The sequence below is a fragment of the Chiloscyllium plagiosum genome, unplaced genomic scaffold, assembly GCF_037043375.1.
Source record: "Chiloscyllium plagiosum isolate Xiang-an unplaced genomic scaffold, Cpla_swu_hap1 HiC_scaffold_186, whole genome shotgun sequence".
In the NCBI taxonomy this organism is placed as follows: domain Eukaryota; kingdom Metazoa; phylum Chordata; class Chondrichthyes; order Orectolobiformes; family Hemiscylliidae; genus Chiloscyllium; species Chiloscyllium plagiosum.
In genome coordinates, this window is record NW_028270325.1 from 56,438 (window position 1) to 80,360 (window position 23,923).

A 23,923-nucleotide genomic window follows, 5' to 3' on the forward strand; every position below is an offset into this window, starting at 1 on the left:
AGGTATATGGATGATGATGATGGGATAATGTAGGAGGAAGGGCTTACAGTGGTTTGCAGGTCGGCGCAACATTGAGGGCTGAAGGTTCTGTTCTACACTGTATTGTACTATGTCCTGTACATAATATAATATACAAACATACATAGTATATTTGGATCTTCCCCTGGAATGTTTTCCACCTGCATGCTGGAGACTCAAAGAGGAGTTTCACTATTCTCCAACCTGTGTAAACCTTTGAGCGCCTCAATAGTTTCTGGAGCCAGCAGTCTCATATTCCCTTGCCAACCCACTGATCATGCTCTCAGAGAGCACAGTTTTGATGTGCAGTACAGAAACAAGTAAGGTATAATGAGCGGATAGACTTACCTGGTCTGTTCTGCACGAAATTTCCAACATGCAACTCTATTTATGTAGAAGCACGCACACCTCCAATACGGAATATTATTTATGTAATAACACAAACAGTTTGAATATGCAACAATATTTATGAATGAACACGAACAACACCATTGCATAATAATGTTTACATATACATAAACAGCTTTAATGACCGTATCTCAACTGAAACAGTACCAATACAAAACAATATTTACGGACAAACACCAACAGTTAGAATACACATGAACATTTATACAGAAACAAAAACACTTCAAATGTGCGCTAATATTCACCCATAAGCACGAATACTTCCAATCTATAACAACATTTATGTAAAACAAGGACAGCGCCGTCTGCAATAATCGTACGCAAACAGGTCCAATGCATGATGATGTTTATTTTTATATACGAGAAATTCCAATACAGAATAGTATTTATGCATGGCCACAATGTAATCCAACATACAACAACACGAATACATTATATATAAACATATACGTGCATTTATTTGTAGAACACATGTATGTATAACATGTAATGTTGTTTACATGAATGATTAAAGAGTGGAAGCGAATGTGCTGTAGCCAGGTTTGTGGATGACATAAAAATAGGTGGGAAGGCAAATTACGAGAGGGGTACAAACAGTTTAGAGAGATATTCATAGGTGAACTATTTGTACCAGAATTTGTCAAATAGGAAATCACGTTGCATAGTGTGAATTTGCTCATTTTGGAAATTCGAACAGCAGAACAGAACAACATCCTAAGAGAGAAAAGTTTTCAGAAAGCTGAAACAAAAGGAGACTTGAGATTAAATATGCACAAAACACAGCAAACTAGCACAGAAGTGCAGCAGGTAATCTAGAAGTCTGATGGAATATTGGATCTTATTTCAAGGGGGTCAGAGTGTAAGTGCAGGGAAATCTTCCTGCTTCTGTACAAGGTACTGATAGAGTCCTGTGAGCAGTTTTTGTTCCCATATTGAAAGAAAGAAGATCCAACATACAATGTTTATAAAAGGCATAACAAGTCAAACTGACAACAGTGTTTAGGTATAGCTGCAAACATATTCAGTGCAAAACTGTATTTACATAGAGACACAAATGTCTCCAACATACAGCACTCTCTATATACAGTGACACGGACACGTCATACGTATAACAGTTGTTATATATTGAGCCAAAACCTACAACAGACAATTATATTTACATACAGGCACAAACATTTCGATGCTATTGCATGAAGAATTTGCAATATGTTACATGAAGCATTCAGAATCAAGTAGACAAATGCATGGTGCAAATTAATATCACAAGAACTTTGAACTATTTAAACTGGGTGAGGCACAGGAGTTTTTATTAAAATTTCCAGAAGATGCATGTAGAATAGAGAGTATGGAAAGGGACAGGAACAGAACTTCAGGCACATAAGGTAATGGGACAATATGAGAAGAATAGCAGTCAGTGAAGGACGAAGAGTGTTGTATTTAAATGTATGCAACATATGAAACAAGATAAATGAGTTTATAGCGCAAGTTGAAATTGGCAGCTACAATGTTGACGTGATACGACATGGCATTGAACTCCTCTGTTCATTAAAGCAAACACCCAGAAAAGCTCGCCTCACCTCGTAGTCTCTTAAAGTATGAACGAGCAAGAACTCACAAATTCCACTATTTGAAGAAAATAATATCAATTTAGATTTTTTAACTCTAAAATTGAACATTAAACAAAAACTATTTGCAATTCTCAACTCTCCTTTCCCTTCTCTGCTTATTATCTGTCTTCCAATCTACAACAGTATGCTGTTCTAATAAGACACTGACTGAAATTACGTCAACTTAGTTTCAAAACCACACAGCGGCTGTCACTTCTGTGACTTTACTTTTCCAGCTGAAGATCTCCCGGGATCATCACCTTTCTTTTTACTGTGAATATATTTCATATGAAAAGGTAGGTTGGATAGAGAGTATTTCCGAATTTGTTGGTCTCAGTCGGTGGCATATACCCTTTGTCCAGTTTCCAAAATGCATGTTTTTTTTATATCCCAACATCGGATCATTTCAGTGGTTCAATGTTGGCAAAACAATAAATTCAAACTTGATTGGTTTTTTTTATTCTGGGGCATAATTTAAACTGATTTGTTAAATTCGAATTGTTGTCAAAACAGTCTTCCAACTCAGGCATCTATTTCCAATACAATCTGGGACTATGATCTCGTCATAGACACAGGTGCCTGTAAGCTCTCAGTTCATTCAATTTCTCTTACATGTCCTGCACACTCATTCAGCTCCGTAACAGAGCTCATCACAGTAATGCGTTTGCAAGGGGTTTATGGATGGGCAGTAAATACCCAAGAATACATATCCCATTAAAAGTAACAAGAAATGGTCAAAGAGGGTTGCATTGCCTTGTCAATAAGAAGACTTTTTGAGACCCCTGTTTATTTCTCTTTCCTTCTACCCCTACACTACTGCCTAACTGTGGTTGTGTTTATTTTCCCCAGCATTCATATTGTGTGTGTGTGCAGGTGTGAGACATGTTGAAGTGCAACAGGTGTGCAAATCTTTATTCAATTTCCACCACCAGGAAGAAAGGAAACACCCGAGTGAGACAGTTGTTTATTTTTTTCCTTTTTATTACTTTTTTTCCACAGAGTGAACTGGATGTCTGACACTCCTGTTTCTTTTTTATTCCCCCACACTAGCTCCTAACTGCGGAAGTGCTTATTTTCCCCCTAGCACCCATTTTGTGTGTGTGCAAGTGTGAGACACAGTGAAAGACAACAGGTGAAAAAAATCTTTATTCAATTTCCACCATCAGGAAGAAAGGAAACATCCGAGTGAGACCCTTGTTTATATCTGTCATACAGGGCTCTGTTATGGGCCCTGGTTAACAGCACCAAGCAGGGATTTCATATTCGATTAGATCTACCAGGTCCTTGTTCTAAACGCTACAGAAGGCATTTAGAGGGACAGGATGTATTTAGAAAGGCATAATGCGATTAGGGATCAACCATAAGGCTTTGTGCGTGGAAAATAATATCTCCCTAACTGGATTGAGTTTTGAAGAAGTGACGAATACGACTGATGAAGGAAGAGTGGTGGATGCTCTCTGCAGTGACTTCAGCAAGGTATTCGACAAGGGTCCGTGTGACCAGTCGGAACTCGTTCCACTGTGACATGCAATTTATGTTCATTGGATGTGAAGACAGGATGGATGGTTGTAAGTTGTAAGTTTGCAGGTGACACCAAAATTGATGGTGGAATAGGCATTAAAGAAGGTCGTCTCAGAGTGCAACAGGACCTTGATTAGATGGGCCATTGTGCTGAAGCGTGTCAAGGGGAGTTTAATATAGAGAAATGTGAATTTCTACAATTTGGCAGTGCAAATCAGGGCTGGGAATGATTTGCAGGTAGACAGATATTCCTTGGATCATCGGAGGCCTAGGATTGTAGAGATTATAAAATTACAAGGTTGATGTGTCTAGCCAGGTCTTTTTCCAAAACTAAAATGTTTTGAAGGAAAGAAGAACTGAAAAACGTTTTCACGTACATAAACCCAGACATATCGGAACCCGTGCCTTTAGGACCCGTCTGAAAAAAAAAAACAAGCTCTAAATAAACGTGGTGATGGGGCAACATTGTCAAAATCTGTTTATAAAAAAAATGCACAAATTGAATTCCATATCTCATTCACCTAGATAATCTGGCCTATAAGTCCTCACATGGCCCTTAATGTCTAATGCCACGTTTCTAGCGCTCCCTGTGATTATGCATGGTCAGCAGTAGATTTAAATTCTTTTATTCCTCAGCTATCCATATCTTCCTTGAATAATTTTGATGTAAAATTTGCAAATCTGTGAGTCGTCCGTATCTGTTGAAAAAATTGAGTTACTCCTCCACAATCCCTTTAGCTCAGATATTGCATAATGGAGTGGCCTCTGGAAATCTAGTGGGCTCATTTATTATTGTAATTCTCACTCTTTGTTTTAGGTAGGGGTCCTATGCAATCAGTTAAGACTCTTTAAAAGTGTTCAGCAAACGCAGGAATAGGTATTAAAGGTACGGGTTTCTCCACTCTTCACTTGACACTCTAATCTCACTCTACATAAATGAGCATTTGTTCTCTCGCCGCGTTGCTGGCACGTTTTCAGGGAATAGCCCTTCAGAGCTACATATTTCATCATATTTTAACATCAAAGATTGAGCGGATCCTGCATCTCTTAACCTTTTAACCACTTTACCTGCTGCTCCTGGCCTACGCAAAAAAAAGCTTAGCCTACGCAGGTTCATAGTTTAAGAAGAGCTGGCACTTCCTCTATAACCGATCTCCGACCAGATTGTACAGTCTGGTGCATCTTTGTAGCCCCCACTGTGCTTTCCGTTACCATTCCAACAAACTACATGGCTTATCCTATTTTCCTAACACAACAATGCTGTGGTTTCATGTGTCCTGCTTTATTATCGTGAAAAGACTGGACTCTTTGTACATGTGTTTCCCCTTCAAAGGTTTTTTTTAACCCCGTGGTAAGTTATCCACACGATCTCCACAAGAACTGCATTTCCCTTACAACGTGAGGACTTCTCTTTTCGTCAATTTCTATCCCTTACGGATTGGAATTGACGTTGGATGCCAACATTTGATTTCACAACCAACCCAAAATCATTGGGCATTTCAACTGATAATTGTGCCGTTTTCATTGTCTGCTCTTGCACATGAGTACTTGTTACATCAGGAAGTAAACGTTTGAAATCCATCAACATAATTGTCTTTCCTCGAGCGTCATAGGTTTGATGATTTTTTTTTCTGTTAACCACCAATCAAAATTAACTTGTTTGATGATTTCAACATGTAAGTTTGACCAGGCCCCTTCATTATTTTCCTGAAATGCTGTCTGTAGGATTCTAGCACATTCTCATATGCACTTAAAATGGCTTTACGCTCCAGATCCATCTTATGGTATGATATAAATACCTCACTAGATCTACCTTAGAGTTTTATTTTGACTAATAAGAGTCACATGGTCACTGGCCACTTTAATTGTTTAGCCACATTATGAAATGAGATGAGAAACAGCTTCTGCATCCTTCTCCTCAAATTGAGGCAATACTTGAATATATTTAATCAGATCCAAGATAGCCTTGCAAAACCAAACCAAACCAAACCTTGAACTGGGAGAATTAACCGCTCCCCTTTCATATACAAGTGTTAAAAAGAAAAGCTTAAAAGCCCCCTCACGTATATATTTCCAGACATATCGGAACTTCTATCTTTATGAGACCTTTTGAAAAAAGACCCAAGAATAATGTAACCTTGTTTAATTAGCGGCATTAATTCACGCCATAATCTGACGCAATTTTAAGCTACAAGAAAGATAAAATAACATACTTAGATCAAGTTAATCTTCATTCATCGTGGTCTACAGGGTCCCTTCTCGTGGTCTTCCGTAACCAGGAGTCCCTCATCCACGGACTGACAAAGCCAAAGTTGACGACCCACTGATGCCACCATGAGACCACACGCCAGGCCAACTACAGCAACGTGTCACAGCTCCAGATCGACTACAGCCAAGATTCCATTCTCCAAGCCAACAAAATGATGAGTTCCCACCAACAGTGTTCCGGCCTCCCAGACATCAGGAAGATTAATGAAACAAAATGAAAACAATACACAAAAAGGAGAGAGCGAAAAGGAATCTCTCCCCCCACCCCCGTCAACGTAAACACTACCTGCACCTTGCCTGCTGGAGTTGGAGTCATATCTGACGGATCCCAACGGTGCAGGCCCTAGCTTCTGCTCAGTTTCCTCATGGCCTGCCCTTCATTGCGTATTTCCCTTTCTTGCTCAGTTAGTTATTTCTTTGAATTGAAGTAACAATGCACTTTTCAGGATTCTTGGGGTTAGAGATACTGATATCTTGAATTATCGTGGGTTCCCAGTAATACTCCATTGAGTGCAATTTATGCACCAGGATCTGCCGTTAGTATTCACTCGTCCTTTCTCAGGAGAGGGAGTTTCAGGACGAGGCAGAAAAAGAACCACACTCTGACAAACATTCACATCCTACCACACGTACAGAAATACAGTTACATAAGTAGACATTACAAACCAACATGCAAAAGGTAACAGAAACATTGTTATATACGCACATGATCATACTCAAACATAGTTACAGAACTGCACAATTAGATGCAGATATTGAGCGACACATAAACACACACACACACACACATCCTGCTGGAGATAGAGAAAAATCTTGACACATGGACAGACAGCGAAATGTAGTCTGAACAATACAATCACCTGTTTGAACAGGAGCACCGGCAGGCAGAGACACATGCGGATTCCCACAATAATACCCCGAGACAGGTAGACATGGAGTCACAGAACCATCTTGAGACGCTGACAGTAATGCAAACACTCAGTAGACGCACATGTGCTAGGAATGCAATGATTTACAGTCACACACTCAACTACTTAATGAACATACACACAGACAGAAGCACATCAGATGCACATGAGCAAAACACACACACAGCTTCACGACCGTAAAGCACAGTACTGACCTTGAGGTGCTGGTGTTAGACTGGGGTGGACAAAGTTAAAAATCGCACAACACCAGGTTAAAGTCCAATAGGTTTATTTGGAAGCACTAACTTTCAGAGCGCCGCTCCTTCCAACAGGTGATGAAAGAGTGGCAGTCTCATAGCTCGTAGTTCCAAATAAACCTGTTGGACTTTGACCTGATGTTGGGTGATTTTTAACATAAAGTACAGCAGCAGACACATAAGTAGAAGTAGTCACAGTCACAGAAACATACAAACGCAAGAAGGATAAAACGAGGGACATTCCCACAAAAACAATGAAGCCGCCTACACACAGAGACTGTAACACACCGAAAGAGAAAGAAACACAGACAATCTTCCGCACTGACATTGGGGCGGGGAGGAGGTGGAATGGGGAGTGGCTTGGTGGGAGAGAGAGGAAGAGAGACAACCAAAGTGCCACAGATGAATGAACAAAACGTTACAGAACTATACTTCATATTGTGTCACGGTATTGCTCGTTGTGACCAAGCATGTTGTGTTCTCCAAAATCACTTACTGCAGTAAAATCAATGACTGAAGGGATGAGGAAGGGACTTGAGTCAATGCACGTAAAAATAAGCTAAACTGAGTCAAAATTCTGATTTAGTCAATGAGAGCACGTGACGAAGAGAGCGAGAGAGAGAGAGAGGGAGAGAGAGAGAAGGAGATAGACAGAGACATAGGAAGAATTAGACAGCGAGACAATGAGTGAGATAGACAGAGAGACTGAGCGAGTCAGACAAAAAGTGAGAGAAACAGTGTCAGAGAAAGACCGAGAGAGAGAGAGAGAGAGAGAGAGAGCACGAGAATAACAGAAGGAGAGACTGACAGCAAGAAACTGGGAGATAGGGAGAGCGATAGAGATAGAGGTAGTGAAATAGAATGACAGACAAAAAGAGGCAGAGAAGGACAGGGAGTGACACAATAGCAGATAGAAAAAGGTAGGGAAAAGTGTTGTGAGTGGACAGAAGTTTGGCTTAAGAAACCCTTTCAAGAATAAATACAACAACAGAAAATTATTTCATATTTCGATGAGAGCATCACCAGCATCTGGAGTCTTTCTCTTGTTGTAATAAAGTGTTTATTGGGAGTTGTACCGAGAGAGACTGACAATCATCATAATACAGTCGGGACTGTTTCTGCCCCTATCTCGCCTCCACTGCAGGGGAAATGCAGAGACCCCTCCTGCCAGTGTTTAGCACTCATCCACAAGACATTCCGTGAATACCCAATGTTTCAACTACACGCATCAAATCACTTCTCCAGCCTCTTTCCATTCTATACTGCTCCTGTTAGTTACCTCTTGTCTCATTACCAGCTGTACCTTTGTGATATCGTCAATAATTTTAATGTAGAGATGGATAGGCTGTTGTTCAGGTGTGAAAGGGGATGGGTGGAGTGAACCTCCGGGACAGACGTGAATGTTGATTTGATGTTGTAATTGGATTATCCATGATATTCTGGAATGGCAGGAAGACCAGAATCGAAAGGCTGAATGACCTGGTACTGCTCATTTTCTGTTTGTCTCCGTATGTGACAATCCATCAGGCAATCAGGGACAGTAGCATGTTTCTGAGCATATTAAATGGTGACTGCATTCGCTCTCCCCTTCCCAACTCGGTGTCATACTCGGATTTATGTGATTGTGCTGATGGAATCCTCGCATACGTATGCAGTTTCTGCTCTGGAAACACTGTAGACCTCCCTGAGGTATTTTGCTGAGTCATTAAGAGAACAAATTTACGAGACCAGTTCTTGCACCGCACTCCTGAATTTTGCTCTGAACTTGGACAGTGTTATTGCATAAAATAATGTGTTCGTACTGCAGCTGAAATCCTTGAGTACGTATCCAATTTGTTCATAAGCACCAATAGTTGTTCCATTAATGACATAGTATAGGAAACTTGTACCGTACAGTAACCACAGAAGTATGAAGCTGATGGATATGGTGAAGAGGGAAATCACTGACTTCCTTCGGTTCTCCATCTCCACATCTTTGTGACTCTCCCCCTTGCTGTTACACCTCAGTGTCCTGCGGACTCGACTAGCCACGAAAATGTGCCTGACTGTCAGAGTGTTCATCAACAGAATTAACACGAATGGGACGAAAGGTGTTAAAATGTTATCAAGCCAGTTATATCCCTGCCACTTGGGATCAGTAAAAAAACTTGACTTTGTTTGGCAGCCCCACGGAACATTGCCAATTATCCTCTCAGGTTGAAACCGAAAATAGAAGGGAATGTTTACTGAACAAAACAGAATGCTAATTGTAGCTAGAGTCAGAGCCAAGGTTTTCTCTGTCCAACATATTCTCTTAAGTTTCTGGCAGCAAATGACCACATTCGCTGGAAGCATTCGGTGTCAAGAGTAAAATAAACTGAAACAATATGTAGTTACGCATGTTTGCATGATTATAGTCAATTTAATGTATACGTGTGCTGTAGAGTAGTAACAGTTTAAAATTAAGGAGTTTTAAAATGAAACTGTTTTTGGATATTGATGGTTCATTTTTGTTAAGGGGCGAGGCATAATGATGTCGCTCCTTTAACAAAGTTAGTTGGCTTTTTTTCACGAGAAAGAAAATCAGCCATTCTGAAATGTCTAGGTTTGAAAGGTTTTAAGGTTAATTTGATTATTACTAACAAATACTGCCTAACACAAAAGGGTTTCAAGTTTTAAAGAATTGTACAATGAAAGGGGAGTGGCCAGTTCTCCCAGCTCAGCTGAACTCTGGTTTGGTTGGTTTCAGCAGTCTGGCTGTTCACTGAAAACAGTCAGTCACTTTGAGGCTGCTGGTCCAAGAAATAGCTACATGGGAGAAGATGTTCCATGCTGAATCCTGCTGCCATCTCTCTCTCCCTCTGTCGCCTGTTAGACTCTGTGTTTGATTTTACCTTTTGTGCCAAATAGTCTTTATGAGGATTGTTGAAGGAATTTGGAACAAGCATCGTTACGTTGGGATAGTCTGTTGAGTTTAAGTATAGGTTAAGCCATTATCTATCCTGTTCTTTTTTCTTTGGGTGTCATTCGATAATACTGCAATTTTTTTGTTTTAAATTACGTGGCTGAGCCAACCGCATCACACTTGGAATATTCACCCTCCACCTGCTCTGTACAACTTGCAAAGTTAGGGTCTGGATTACTTTCTTAAAATGTTTTAAGGGAGGTTTGGCCTGGTCCATAACAAATGCAAGTTGGAAATCCCATATATACAGAAAATCCCAGTCTGAATTCCTCAAATCCATCCGAGTTTTCAAAAGGTAAGAACAGACCAAGCTAGAGGGCTCAATAAATGATATACTCCGCCGCCTGTGTCAAGTCTAAAAAAAAAACAAAACAGCATACAAAGTGAAGCAGAGCATGATAGCAGACAAAGACACATCTCACCTTGATGTGGTCAATACTTTCTCTGCTCGGTTCGAGCAAAATGCCAATGGCGTGTTGTCACCTGTTCTGTCAGGCCCCAATACACATGTTTCCTTGGTGACTGTTGCAGACGTCAGATTCGTCTTCCTGAGAGTGAACCTAAGGAAAGAGACGTGCCTGGGTAGTGGCCTCGGCCGTACTTTCGAACCTATGTGCAGGCATTTCACTGACATCTTCCACCTCTCCCTCTGATAAGCTGGAATCGGTACCTGCTTCAAAAGGACCACCATCATTTCAGTACCAAAGAAAGTGCATGCAACGTACCTTAATGGCTACCACCCCGTGCTTCTGACTTCTATATCGTCATGAAGTGCTTCGAGACGCTAATCATAGTCCACATCAGCTCGAGCCTCCCAGCCTGCCTCAATCCCCTGCAATTTGCCTAACAACGCAGCAGGTTAACTGTTGACGCCATTTCCATTGCTCTGCACTCATCCTTGCAACATTTGAACAACACGGACATCTATGTCAGACTCCAACTCATCGCCTACAGCTCAGGCTTCAACACCATAATCCCCTTCAGAATGATCACAAAGCTCCAACAACAACAATGTCTCGGCTCTGCCTCTGCAATTGGATCATCGGTTTCCTGACCCACAGACTACACTCAGTGAAAACCGATGACTGCACTTTCCTCAGGATAACACTCAACACTGGAGCCTCCCAAGGATGCAGTCTCCACACGCAGCTGTACTTCCTCCACACCCATGACTGTGCTGTAAAATTTAGTGCAAACACTATCTTCAAGTTTGCTGATGACACCACCGTGGGAGAACGGTTATCAAATAAAGATGATTCAGAATACTGAAAGGAGATAGAGTGCTTGGTGACGTGGTGCAATATTAACAACCTCTATCTGGGTGTTAGCAAAACAAAAGAACTGGTTAGTGACTTAAGAACGAAAGGAGTAGAAAATGTCCACATCTCGATTAATTGATCACAAGTTGAGAAGATTGAGAGCGTCAAGTTCCAAGGAGTGTCGAGAATAGACAACATCTTCTGGACTTGCCATGGAGAGAAGAAAGCAGAACAACGCATCTTCTTCCACAAGTGGCTGAGGAAATTCATTACGATGATGAGAAGCCTCACCAACCTGTACAGATGCACTCTAGAAAGCATACTGTCCATGTGCATGGTACAGCAATCTCACTGCCATAGACCACAACAAACCAGAGAAGATTGCGTGCACAGCTTAGACCATCACCGAAGCCAACCTTTCATCCCTGAACTCCTTTTACACTTTTTGTTGCTGCGGAAAGAATGCCAACATCAGCAAAGACCCGTTCCACCTCGGTAATGCTCTCCTACACCCTCTTCCATCAGGTGGAAGATACAGAAACTTGAATACATGCACCAACAGGTTCAACAGTTGCTTATCCCTGCCTTTACTTGATTGCTGAACAGACTCTTTACCGTCCAATCATGTTGATCTTGTTAATGCTGATCTTGCTTCACGAAGTTCTTTTGCAGTGCAATTTGTATGGCATCTGTGGCAACGCACCCGATATATGACTTTGTTGACAATGACCTGCCTTTACTGCTTGCAATCAAAGGTTTTCACTGTACTTGTATACACGTGGCCACAATAAATCAATTCAAAACAGTTTGAATACACAACAATATTTATGGATTAACCCGAACAACTCCAATTAATCCTAATATTTATCTGTCACCATAAACAACTCCAATGCACAACAACATTGAAAGTTAAACCGAAACAGCAACAATATATAACAATATTTAGGTAGAAACACAAAGAAATTCAAGAGACAACAATATTGATGCAGATGCACGAACAGCTCCAAGGCAGAAGAATATTAAAGTAAACAAGTCCAGCTCCAAGGCAGAAAAATATTAATGTAAAACAAGACCAGGTCCAATGCACAACAATATTTCCAGAGAAATGCAAACACCTCCAATTCATAGCAATTCTATTCTTAAATACAAAGAGTTCCAATACACGACAATACTTATATACAGACAAAAAGTGCACCAATTTCCCTGAAAAAAGTATACTGTTTAGGATACTGTTGGGGGGAGGGGGGGTTTCCACGGGCATGCATTGGGGTGCCGGCCTCTGCCACAGACTCTATCCCTGTTGTACAGAAGGAAAGAGGGAAAAAGGAGGAGAGTGTTATTCGCTGGGGACTCAATATTTAGACGGACAGATAGAAGGAATGAAAGAAACCTGCAGTTGATGTGTTGCCTCCCAGGTGCCAGGGTCCGTGATGTCTTAGATTAGATTAGATTACTTACAGTGTGGAAACAGGCCCTTCGGCCCCGCCGAAGCGCAACCCACCCATACATTTATCCCTTACCTAACACTACGGACAATTTCCCATGGCCAATTCATCTGACCTGCACATCTTTGGATGGTGGGAGGAAACCGGAGCACCCGGAGGAAACCCACGCAGACATGGGGAGAATGTGCAAACTCCACACAGTCAGTCGCCTGAGGCGGGAATTGAACCCGGGTCTCTGGCGCTGTGAGGCAGCAGTGCTAACCACTGTGCCACCGTGCCGCCCACATATTATTTGCATAAGCCGAAATCAATAGACATTTTAACCACCACGGAGGGTGATACTGTATGGAAAGAGCTGCCACAGGAAGTGGTGGAGGCTGGTGCAATTTCAACATTTAAAAGGCATCTGGATGGGGATATGAATAGGAAGGTTTTGGAGGGATATGGGCCAGGCCCTGGCAGGTTGGACTACATTGTGTTGGGATATCTGGTCGGCATGGAAGAGTTGGACCAAAGGGTCTGTTTCCATGCTGTACATCTATAACTATGACTCTACATACTTTTGGCAAGATCCCATGTTATCCAAGGAAAGTGCGAGTAGGCCATCTAGTGGCTATTTGCTAGTATTGGATCAGCTGAAATACTGTATAAATCCTTGTAGCTGATTGTATTTCGGAGCACTTTATTGACTGCTTCCCATGATATATATATATATCGTGAATAAAGTTGGTCAATACTGAAGGTCTGTTTCCAAGATTTTCTTCAACACTCAAATAAAAGCTTTTATTTCTCCTTCATAATTGTTTGATGTACTTGTCCAAAAACTATTATTCGATTGTATAGGCCACCCAGACTGTCCTGTATCTCAACATTCTCCAGTCATCTTCAGTTAATGAATATTTTGCTTGTCCATGCTGAATACGAGATGGACAATGCACAATATTATACTCAATCTGCTATTTTTTGTTTACTCATCTTAACTAAATATTCCTGATGGAGACTTATTGTTCAACTCATCAATTTCCTTCTTGACTCTGTATTAGTGTGAGTACAGTTTGTGATTATGAATGTACAAGCACTGATCTCTCGTTAGAGTTTAACGATGTGCAAATGACCCATTTTTCCTCAATCTGTTTCTCATCATGACTCAATTCTCGCTCTAAACTAGCATACTAACCCCATCACCATGTGCTTCGAGAACGGGCTGTAACATTATAAATGTCCTTTAGAAATTCGAATGCGCTACATCTGCATCCATCCGGCTTCGTTTATCCTCATAGATTAGGGACTGTTTAGCCACGTTTTGCTTTTCAGAAAACACTGCTGGCTTTGCTTCATTTCAAAATATCTTGCACCAAATTCCTTTAAAAAGGCGGTGTAGCAATGTTTTCGCTAACAGTAACTGTTAGACTGACACAGACGTTATTTCTTGGTTCTGATTCCCATCCTTCGTTTGAGGAGGAGTGTACTTTGTGGTAATCTCTGTCAGTGAGAGGGATTGAACCTTAGTCAGTGACAGGGATTGAATCCATTCTGTTGGCATCAGTGTGCATCATAAACCAGCTGACAGTGAACCAATCTTCTCTCAGAAGGTTCAGGTCAGAATAGAATCAGAAGCGAGCAGTGCCATCCATCTGGTAAATGAAGGTGAGGCTGTGCAATTCAAAGGGCTGAACGACTGTTCAGGATTAAAACAGCGATGCTGCTGAATGAAAATAGGTCGTTGTGATGTTAGCCCCTGTCAGGTAAAACAGTGACAATGATTTGACTGTATAGAGGGTAAACACCATGACAACTATTTCCCTCTGAGAAATGAGCCGGTGTACAGCATGAAAAAAATGTATTTTAAGAACATTTAATATTCACAAGTGCAATCCTCAGCCACATCAGAATAGGCTGTTCTGAGTGAGATCACGGGCTAATATTTACTTAGTTCATGAAGAAAGGTTTGGTTTAACTTTTTTCTTAACCAACGTCAATATCAAAAGGAAAGGATGTTTCATCATCTTCGTCATCTCTTCCCTGAATTTGGTTTTGTAGCTGTATAAATACGTGGGTTTGTACAGGAACTCATGAGAATGTACCCAGATTCAGTGGCAAAATATGTTGGAGCTGTGTTATCACCTCGGTAATACGCTGTTGTTGTGAGCTCGCTGGTTAAAAAGTTAACGACTGCTGTTAGCCACAATAGGACAAAACTGCCTGATACACTGAACAGTAACACGATGGATTTCCTTCTGCTTTTCATCTCAGGATCAGTGCTATTCTCATTGCTGAGACCCCACAGTGCGCTGCATACTTTGCTTGTCACTAAAATACGCTGGAATGTCAAAGAGTTAAGCAGTAATATCAAACAAAAAGGCAGCCATGCAACTAAAATTTATTTCTGCCAAGAGTAGGCCTCACCTGAAGGCGAAAAATAAAAGGCCATATTGGAGCGACAGCCCCAGGCAACGCTTGAAATTATTCAGCTGGAGTCATAGGCAAACCAGAAAAAGAAATCAGGGCAGACAGCGTGGTTGAAATCACAGTGACAGTTCTCACTGTGCGGTAGTTTAATTTGAACTTCTGACAACAGATTGTTACAAACCGGTAAATTGCAAAGAAGAAAGTGAACCACACAGACATATCCAGTGTGGCAGGATTAACACAGAGAATGAACTAACAAACAGCATTGTAGGATAGAAATGAATGTGTAAAGTGATAATTCAAAATATGATGCACAATTACAATAAAAAATGTCACCAGGAAATCTGCAGTTGCCATGGCAATTATGTAAGGCAAGATACATTTAGAAAGTCCATAATTTCCACTGGAGAGAATGACGATGACCAGTAGGTTTGCTGTAAGAATGAAAGAGAAGAGATTAGAAGTCGGATTCCATAAAGAAATATCACGGAAATGTTTGGGAAATAGTTGGAGGTGAGTTTACAGCGAGTTTCCCAACGATTTGTGTACAATGTAGACGAACGGACTGCATTTTGAGGTCAAAACAACATTGAAAATTTAAAGTCTGTGCTCTTCCAATAAACTTTATATTTCACTAATGGCAAAATCTAAACTAATTCTAGATAATTGCTAAATATTTCTTGATTCCAATAAAACATTCTGTTTGGACACAAACATTGCATTAACATCCAAGAGTTGATTTTCTTTGCTGATACCTATCCTGGAGGCGCTGCTCAATAAATGTGCATCATTGAGTCTGTATTCCCCAGTTCCTTCTGATGGATAAGTGACTCTGCAATGAGGATTATTCCTGAAATCTGTTACATGAACACCAAGACATTCACTGTCCAAGAAGAAAAATAACATTGTCTTACCAAGAACACCAAAGGCTGCAATAAGAGGATAGTAAATGTTCTTTATTTGGAGAATTGTAACCAAACTTTCATGAAGAATAAAAAAAATCCCTTACATTATCTGGCTTCGTGTGAAATCCATCAGAGGTCCTCAATTTCACCTTCTTTATAAATCAAGCCATCTCTCCCTCAGATTAAATGAGACCATATAATAACTGTGTCAAAACAATTAGTGGCAGTCCTTTAGCAAACAAGAGATGGCTTTCTACCTCAGCGTGGCTGGTTCATCAGGGGGTTAATTACAAAGCTCAGGCCATGAATTCCCAAACATTAGAGTTTCTTTGAGTGTGTGTGTGTGTGTGTGTGTGTCTGTGTGTGCGTGTTCCCCAGAGGAAGGGAAGATGAAACCCAATGTGTAGGGAATATTTTGTGAAGGCTAGATAGATCATTCCACTCGTCATTGCTGTTGTGGAATGATGCTAATTTAAGAAAATCTTCAATAAAGTGTCATTTAATAATATTGTTTAGTCTAAGAATGACAGTGCAATATAATGATACTGACTGCTGTTAATTTCCTCACAGTACAATGCATTGTGTAACGTCATTAGCAGTGATGGCAACTGTTATGTAAGATTACTCTTGATTGGCACCTACTCATATTCCTGGCGATGCACAAAATCTAGCATTAACGTTAACTCTAACAGCGCACAGGAAATACTCTAACATGGTGTAAAAGATAAACTGTCTAGACAGCATGGTGGTGCGCACACATGCAGACACTCGTACACACACACATGTAAGCACGCACACACACACACACACACACATACAGTATCAAAGGAACGTTGAATGCAAAGGATTATTTAGATTTCTGAAATCCCTGTGTGTCAGATTAACACAGGAAATTCATCCAGCTCGGTCAGGCTTAAGATTCTCCTCCCAGATAATGGAAACTGTTCATGTGGACATTTGGAAACGTGAATCTAACCGAGCAGAACGGAGAGAATCAAACAAGGAAATTTGCAATGAATGTATAGAATGCTTCCATCCAGTTGAGAATGTTGCGAATGTGATATCATAGAATCATCGATTAATACCGTACAGGAGAGGACATTCGACCCAACAAGTCTCTGCCACCAATAGCACACTCATCCCGAAACAAATCCCACGTTCCACACTAGGCCGAGAGCCTTGGCTGCACCATGTGACCAACCAGGTGCTTTTTAAAGTTTGGGAAGTTTCCCATCTCAATTACCCACTCACGCAGTGAATTCCAGGTTCCCACCGCTCTCTGGTGGGAACATAATCCTCAAATTCACTTTGAAAACTCCTGCCTTTCACTTTAAAAGTGTGCCCCTTGTTATTGACTCTTCAGTCAAGATATTTGACCATATGGTTGATCAGATTAAACTGTGTGCATGTGTGACAGTGTTTCTCTGCACAAGGGTGTGTGATAGTGTGTAAGAGCATGTGATTACATCTGTGTGAGTGTTTGAGTGAGCAAGGACAAGAATGTGCATTGTGTGTGTGTGTGCGCGCGCACGCGTGCCGACAGTGCAATGTGTCATTTAATGAGAGTGACTGAATAAGAGTGAGGGGTGTGAGTGTGAGGGTTTTCGCTGCAAAGTATGAGAGTCTGAGAGCAGGAAATTGAGTTTGAGAGCGTATGTGGGTGTGTCAGAGTCAGTGACTGTGTGTGACACAGTGAGAGCAGTGGGTGTTTGGCATCGAGTGTGAGAGACTGTGACAGTATGTATGATTGTACAGTGGTCTGTATGTTTTGTGTATTATTACTGGGGCAGAGACAGGTTGGGGTTTATGGACAGTTACACCATGGGATCATCGACACTCAGACTGTGCACTCGGATGGACACATGCAGGCAGACAGGCACAGTCTCACATCAACATACTTAGGAACACCATTAGAAATACACACACACTCTCTCTCTCTCTCGCTAAAAACACACACAAATGCAAAATAACAGAGTTCAAAATTACTGCTATTAATCATAATAATAAAAATTCAGATATTGAATTATTACACAGAAACACATGAAACTGGAATTGAGTCGGTCACTTGCGCGCTGGAACTGACTCCACCATTTCAGAATTCACCATACCCATCGCCCCAGAGTAACCTTAGATTCTTATTATGCAAGGGAATACATCTACCTGTAACTTAAATATATTCGTTGTCCCAGAAAGTGATGGGATGGGGACAATCAGTTCCAAAGTTACACAGCCCTAAAAACTAAATTCTCATCTGTGTCCAAAAAGGGTGACTCCCCCACTAATGTTCAAACCGTGCCCACAGTCTGAACTCACCCACAAGGAGAAACATCCATTGCCCATCCACCATATCCAGATCATGAGAGACATTATAGACATTGATCAGGTTATACTTAACTCGTCTGAACTCCAGCAGGAACAATCCCTGTCTGTCCACCCATCCCCAAAGCACAAGTCACTCAATCAAAGGATTATTGGAGTAAAATATGAGAGGCATGGAGTAAGTTGACAGCCAACCGCTTGTCCCCAGGGTAGGAAAGTCTGAGACTAGAGGGCATGGAAATGTTGGGCTGAAGAGCCTGTTTCCATGCTATCAACCTCCATGGCTCTTTGAATCTGTGAGAGCCTATGGTACAAGACAATGGGATTGCCAATCAGTGATCCTGGTGTCACCAAATTCCCTGTCACATCAAGCCTATGGCTCAACCGCCCATGAGATAGGGCTGAAATTTATCAGTTGTTACAACACAGGGTAAACCCCTCTGCAAATGTAAACCCAACACACAGAAGCTGACTTTGTGCCGTAAACTGTTACATTTCAAGATACAAAGATTTATCCCAGATGTGACTATTTGAAGTAAAAACTAACAATTTTATTCTTTAAGTCCCACAGAGAACCTTAAAACAATAGCTATTGACAACTCATTTCTCTTAAATCTATCTTTCACCTCTCACTCTACAATACTGGTCCAATTTTTTTTAAAAACTGAATTAAGATTTACAAAATAAATCATGTTTCAAAACCAGCCAGCATTGTAAATTTTCCTCTGTGTTTTCCTGGGTCATCTTTTCTTCTGTCTTCTCTTGCACAACGTTTCTTATTGACAGGTACCATTCAGAGAACCACTATTACGCGTGGGAACACCTCCCACCTTGTACATGGCAGGTACTCATGTGACTCAACCAACGTTGTCTATCTAAGACGTTGCAGGCAATGATGCCCGGTGGCATGGTACATTGGGGAAACTGAGCAAACGCTACGTCAACGGATGAATGGGCACCACACAACAATCAACAGACAGGAGGGTTCCCTCCCAGTTGGGGAACTCTTCAGTGGTCCAGGACATTCAGCCTCAGACCTTTGGGTGACCATCCTCCAAGGTGCACTTCTGGACAGGCAGCAGAGAAAAGTGGCCGAGCAGAGGGTGAAGGCTAAGTTCGGTACCCATAGGGAGGGCCTCAACCGGGACCTTGGGTTCATATCACATTACAGGTGATCACCATTGCACTACAGATATTCCCACACACACACTCTCACATACACACGAACACAGGTACACACAGACGCACAAACATACACTCAAACACACCCATATAGACACACACACTCTCACTCTCACACATGCACCCCCTCACAGACTTAAGACACTCTGCACTCACTACAGACACACACACACACTTTCTCACACTCACAACCCCCACCCCAGACAGACAAACACACACAGACAGACAAAGACCCAAATGCACACATATATTTTGTGGGGTGAATTTGTACTTGCAGAGTTACATTGTACTTTGCTCAAAAACTGCATGCATTCATGTAGAACTCTGAGCTCAAAAACGGCATGAATTTATGTAAAACTCTGTTATCTCACTTTTTAGATTAGAATCAATCTAAACATCATGGCATAGACAGAGAACACAGGTGGCCAACACCTTCAACATATTGTCTAGCTATCACCACTGTTAACAGCTAACCCGAGAATGCTACTTGAATAAAAAGGTTTTGTGATTTACACATGAAAGAAGTGAAACTATCAGTGTATTCTAACAGATGAAAGGCTTAGCACACAATCAATTTCTCAATGTATAATTTCTGTTACATCACACTGTAAATTTTTGCTATAAACTCTGTGTTACGATCGAGTCCTCCACTATCACCTGATGAAGGAGTGTCGCTCCGAAAGCTTGTGTGCTTCCAATTAAACCTGTTGGACTATAACCTGGTGTTGTGTAATGTTTCACTTTGTACACCTCAGTCCAACAACGGCATCTCCAAATCATGAGTAAAATTCAAATTCGATTAGATTTTGATATCTGAGTCATAATTTAAACGGATTGGCCAAATTTGAATTTGTTTTTTTCCCCTGGCAACGCAACCCCCGTTATTTGTTTCAAGCAAATGTTCCCTTTTTAAATTGTTTAGCACACTCTGTGCTTTCCGTCAGTCCTTGCCAGCTTCCTCTCTTTCTTCAAGGTACAGTACACATCTAAACCTTCATACCACCGTCCCCTAAAGAAAAAAAAGTCTTCATAATGAAAACATGGCATCTTCTTTTTCTCTATCCCTTCGCCACATCACTACAACATACATATGACTTTAATCTAAGTTCATTTTAACTGCCTCCCGCATATATATATAAAACATTGAATAGATACCAAGCACATCTATACTTTATCAGCTAAATTCACTGTAATTTAGTGATGACATTCTTACAACCAGCAATATGCACCATTTGTAAATTGAAAGTCAGTAACATAAGACTCCAGTGAAATAGTCTTATGCTGTTGTCTTTAAAGCATTCGAAGAATTTAAGGGGACGATGATCCTTGCACACAACCATCTCTGACATGTCATTTGTGACATGCATATTAAAATGCTGTAAGGCCAGTACCAAATTCAACAGTTCATTTTCGATCGTGGAGTATTTCCTCTGGTGGATGTTGAGTTTCTTCAAAAAATAACCAATTGGCAGTTCAATCCCATCCTCATTTTCATGTAGGAGTAAAGCTACAAATCCTGTTAGTAGCATCAATGAAAACTTTGAGGGATTTCGAAAAATTTGGTGTCGCTAAAACTGGTTTCGTGGTTAATATTGCTTTCAAATGGTTGAATGCGTCCTGGAATTGTTCTGTCCAGTGAAACTCTGTGTTCTTCTTCAGCAAATCTATTAGCGGTGCCACTACATTGCTGAAGTATGGAACAAACTTCCAATAGAATCCGCTGAGTCCCAGAAAATCAAGCACCTCTTTCTTCGAGGTTGGTCATGGAAATTCCTCGATGGCCTTCGTTTTTGTTTTCTGTGTGGTCAACCTTCTCTGACCGATGATGCGTCCCAAAAATGTCAACAGTGCTTTCACGAATTCAGTTTTGTTTAAGTATATTCCGAGTTTTGCTTCTCACCGTCATTCTTAGGGCTCGGCCAACGGTATCATGTGGTATTTCCAGGACTTACTAAAGATCGCTACATCTTCCAAATAGAAGCTTGTTAACCCAGGCACACTCTGTTCATGAGTGTTTGAAATGCGGCGGGTGTGTTCTTCATTCCAAAAAAAAACTTTAAGCTGATAGAGCTCATTTGGGGTTACAAAGTCAAACATTTCCTTTGTTGTCTCTGATAAAGGTAATTGCCAGTAACCCCGCAGTAAGTCCAAATCGGTGATTGTAACTGGCTTGTTGGACTTTCTCGATACAGTCTTCCAATCTCGGAATTGGACATGATTTTGATTTTATAACAGCATTGACCTTGCGATAATACATGCAGTGCCGTTGAGTCCCGTTTGGTTTGGCAACCAAGACAATCGGCGAATTCCCCTTGCTCTGGCTTGGTTCGATGAAATTGTCATTGAGCACGGCCTCCACCTCCTTCTGGACCTGTCTGCCTTTGAGAGGATTAAGCCAGTAGGACTATTATTTTATCAGAACAGTATTCCCTACGTCTACTTCATGTACAACAGCATTTGCCCTGTCTATCTGACTTTTATATATATCCTGATATTCAGTGACAAATCTTCCAATTGTGTTCTTTGTTCCTGAGACAGATAGATCAATAACCAATCCCACTCCTTAAGGATTTCTTCATTTTTTAAACATTTTAAGACATATAAAAATCCACACCATCTGTATTTGATTCCTCACTCTGTGGGGCAGTAACTAACACATGTTTCTCCAGTTCTTTCTCTCTCGTCTAACATTTATTCAATACCTTCACATGACATGCCTGATAAAGGTTTCTTTTTTCTCCATCTGGCATCTTTCCTAGATAGTTCACCTGACTCAATTTTTTCTCAATTTGATAGGGACCACTAAACCTGGCTTTGAAGGGTTCTTCTATCATTGGTAACACGATATCCACTTGGAAAAGGTCCGAGTCAGAGAGCGTTTTTATCTGCCACCTGCTTCATTCCACGCTGTGCCGTCTTTAGAAGTTGTTTAGCCGACTCACCTACTCGATTTAAACTCACCCTCACTTCTAATACATAATCTAATTGTGAGATCTCCGACTTTGGTCCAATAAACTTCTCTTTAATTAATTTCAAAGGGCCTTTCACTTCATGCATGAATATTAACTCGAAGGGAGTGGGCTGAGTAGATTCATTTGGCGCATCTCTAATGGCAAACAATACGAATGGGATACGTTTATCTCAATCATTCAGATAACCTTGACAGTATGCTCTCAACATGGACTTCAAAGTATGATGCCATATTTCTAAAGCTCCCTGGGATTCAGGATGATACGCACTGGATTTAAAGTGCTGTATACCTAAACTATCCATACCCTCCTTAAACAGCCGAGCAGTAAAATTTGATGCTTGGTTCGACTGAATCTCTCTGGGTAGCCCATACAATGTGAAGAAAGGCATTAAGTCCCCACAGCCCTTTTGGCCTTGATACTCCGGAATAGAATTGCCTCTGGAAATCTGGTAGTCACATGCATTAAGGTTAACAAGCACTGGTTCCCACTTTTCGTTCTCGCGAGGGGACCTACACAATCAGTTATAACCCGCATGAAAGGTTCTTCAATGTGGGAATTGGCAACAAAGCTGCTGTTTTTATTACCACCTGTGGTTTACCTACCATTTGGCATTAATGACACATACAGCTAAAGGGAACCACACCCTTGTGCATTCCAGGCCAATAAAAAATATTTTGTACCTGAGCCTGAGCCTTTGGTACCCCGAGGCGACCTCCTACTGGTATTCCATCTGCTATCCGTAACACATCCTGTCTATATGCTACCAGCAACACAATCTGATGCACTTCGGCCCATTTCTCTTCTGTACTAACCTGCCATGATCTCCATTTTCGTCTTAGGATTCTATCTTTCAAATAAAATCCTCAGGATTATTCGCTGCATCCTTTTTAGAGTACACATCCACATATATAAATATCTTTTTTCATCTTGTTCTCCTGTTGCAAGTCCATTAGCCTTTCAGGCCTAAACACTTCTGTCTGACCCTCGACCTGTTCAGGTTTTTTTTTCCTGAACCATTTCATCAGACAGGATATCCGCTAACTGAACCTCAACTCCTTCAGCTTTCTCTTTAGTTTTTACTTCGTGCTGTGATTTATGATAGTGGGATCTGGCTCCCACACAGTCTGTGGAAATACCAGGATATTTCTGTTTTAACTCCTCAGTTTTTTGGTCTTCCTTGGGTTTCTCCTCAACAACGGACCACCTTGGACCCTGCCAAATCATTCTCAAAAACAAACTGGATTCCTGGAACTCAGTCAATCACTCCTAATGCAAATTACCCAGTCCCAGTTGGCACTTCAAAATAGATCAGACGTAGGGGAATGCTAAATTTCTGTCCACCTATTCCACAAATTGCCACACTCTCGTGTAACAGATCAGAAAAGGTGCATATTCACTCATCCCTTACTATCAGCGACTGGTTAGATTATGTATCTCTCAAAATCATAACTTCTTGTCCTACTCCCCCTTGTTCTTTCTGAGTAAACTTTACCCACAGAGG

General features: G+C 41.1%; 2 pseudogenes; both read right to left on the minus strand.

The window, feature by feature from the left end:
- Window positions 1-9,048, minus strand: part of LOC148133885 (uncharacterized) — a 47,831-nt pseudogene extending 38,783 nt beyond the window's left edge.
- Window positions 9,049-14,569: 5,521 nt separating this feature from the next.
- Window positions 14,570-23,923, minus strand: part of LOC148133886 (uncharacterized) — a 47,855-nt pseudogene continuing 38,501 nt past the window's right edge.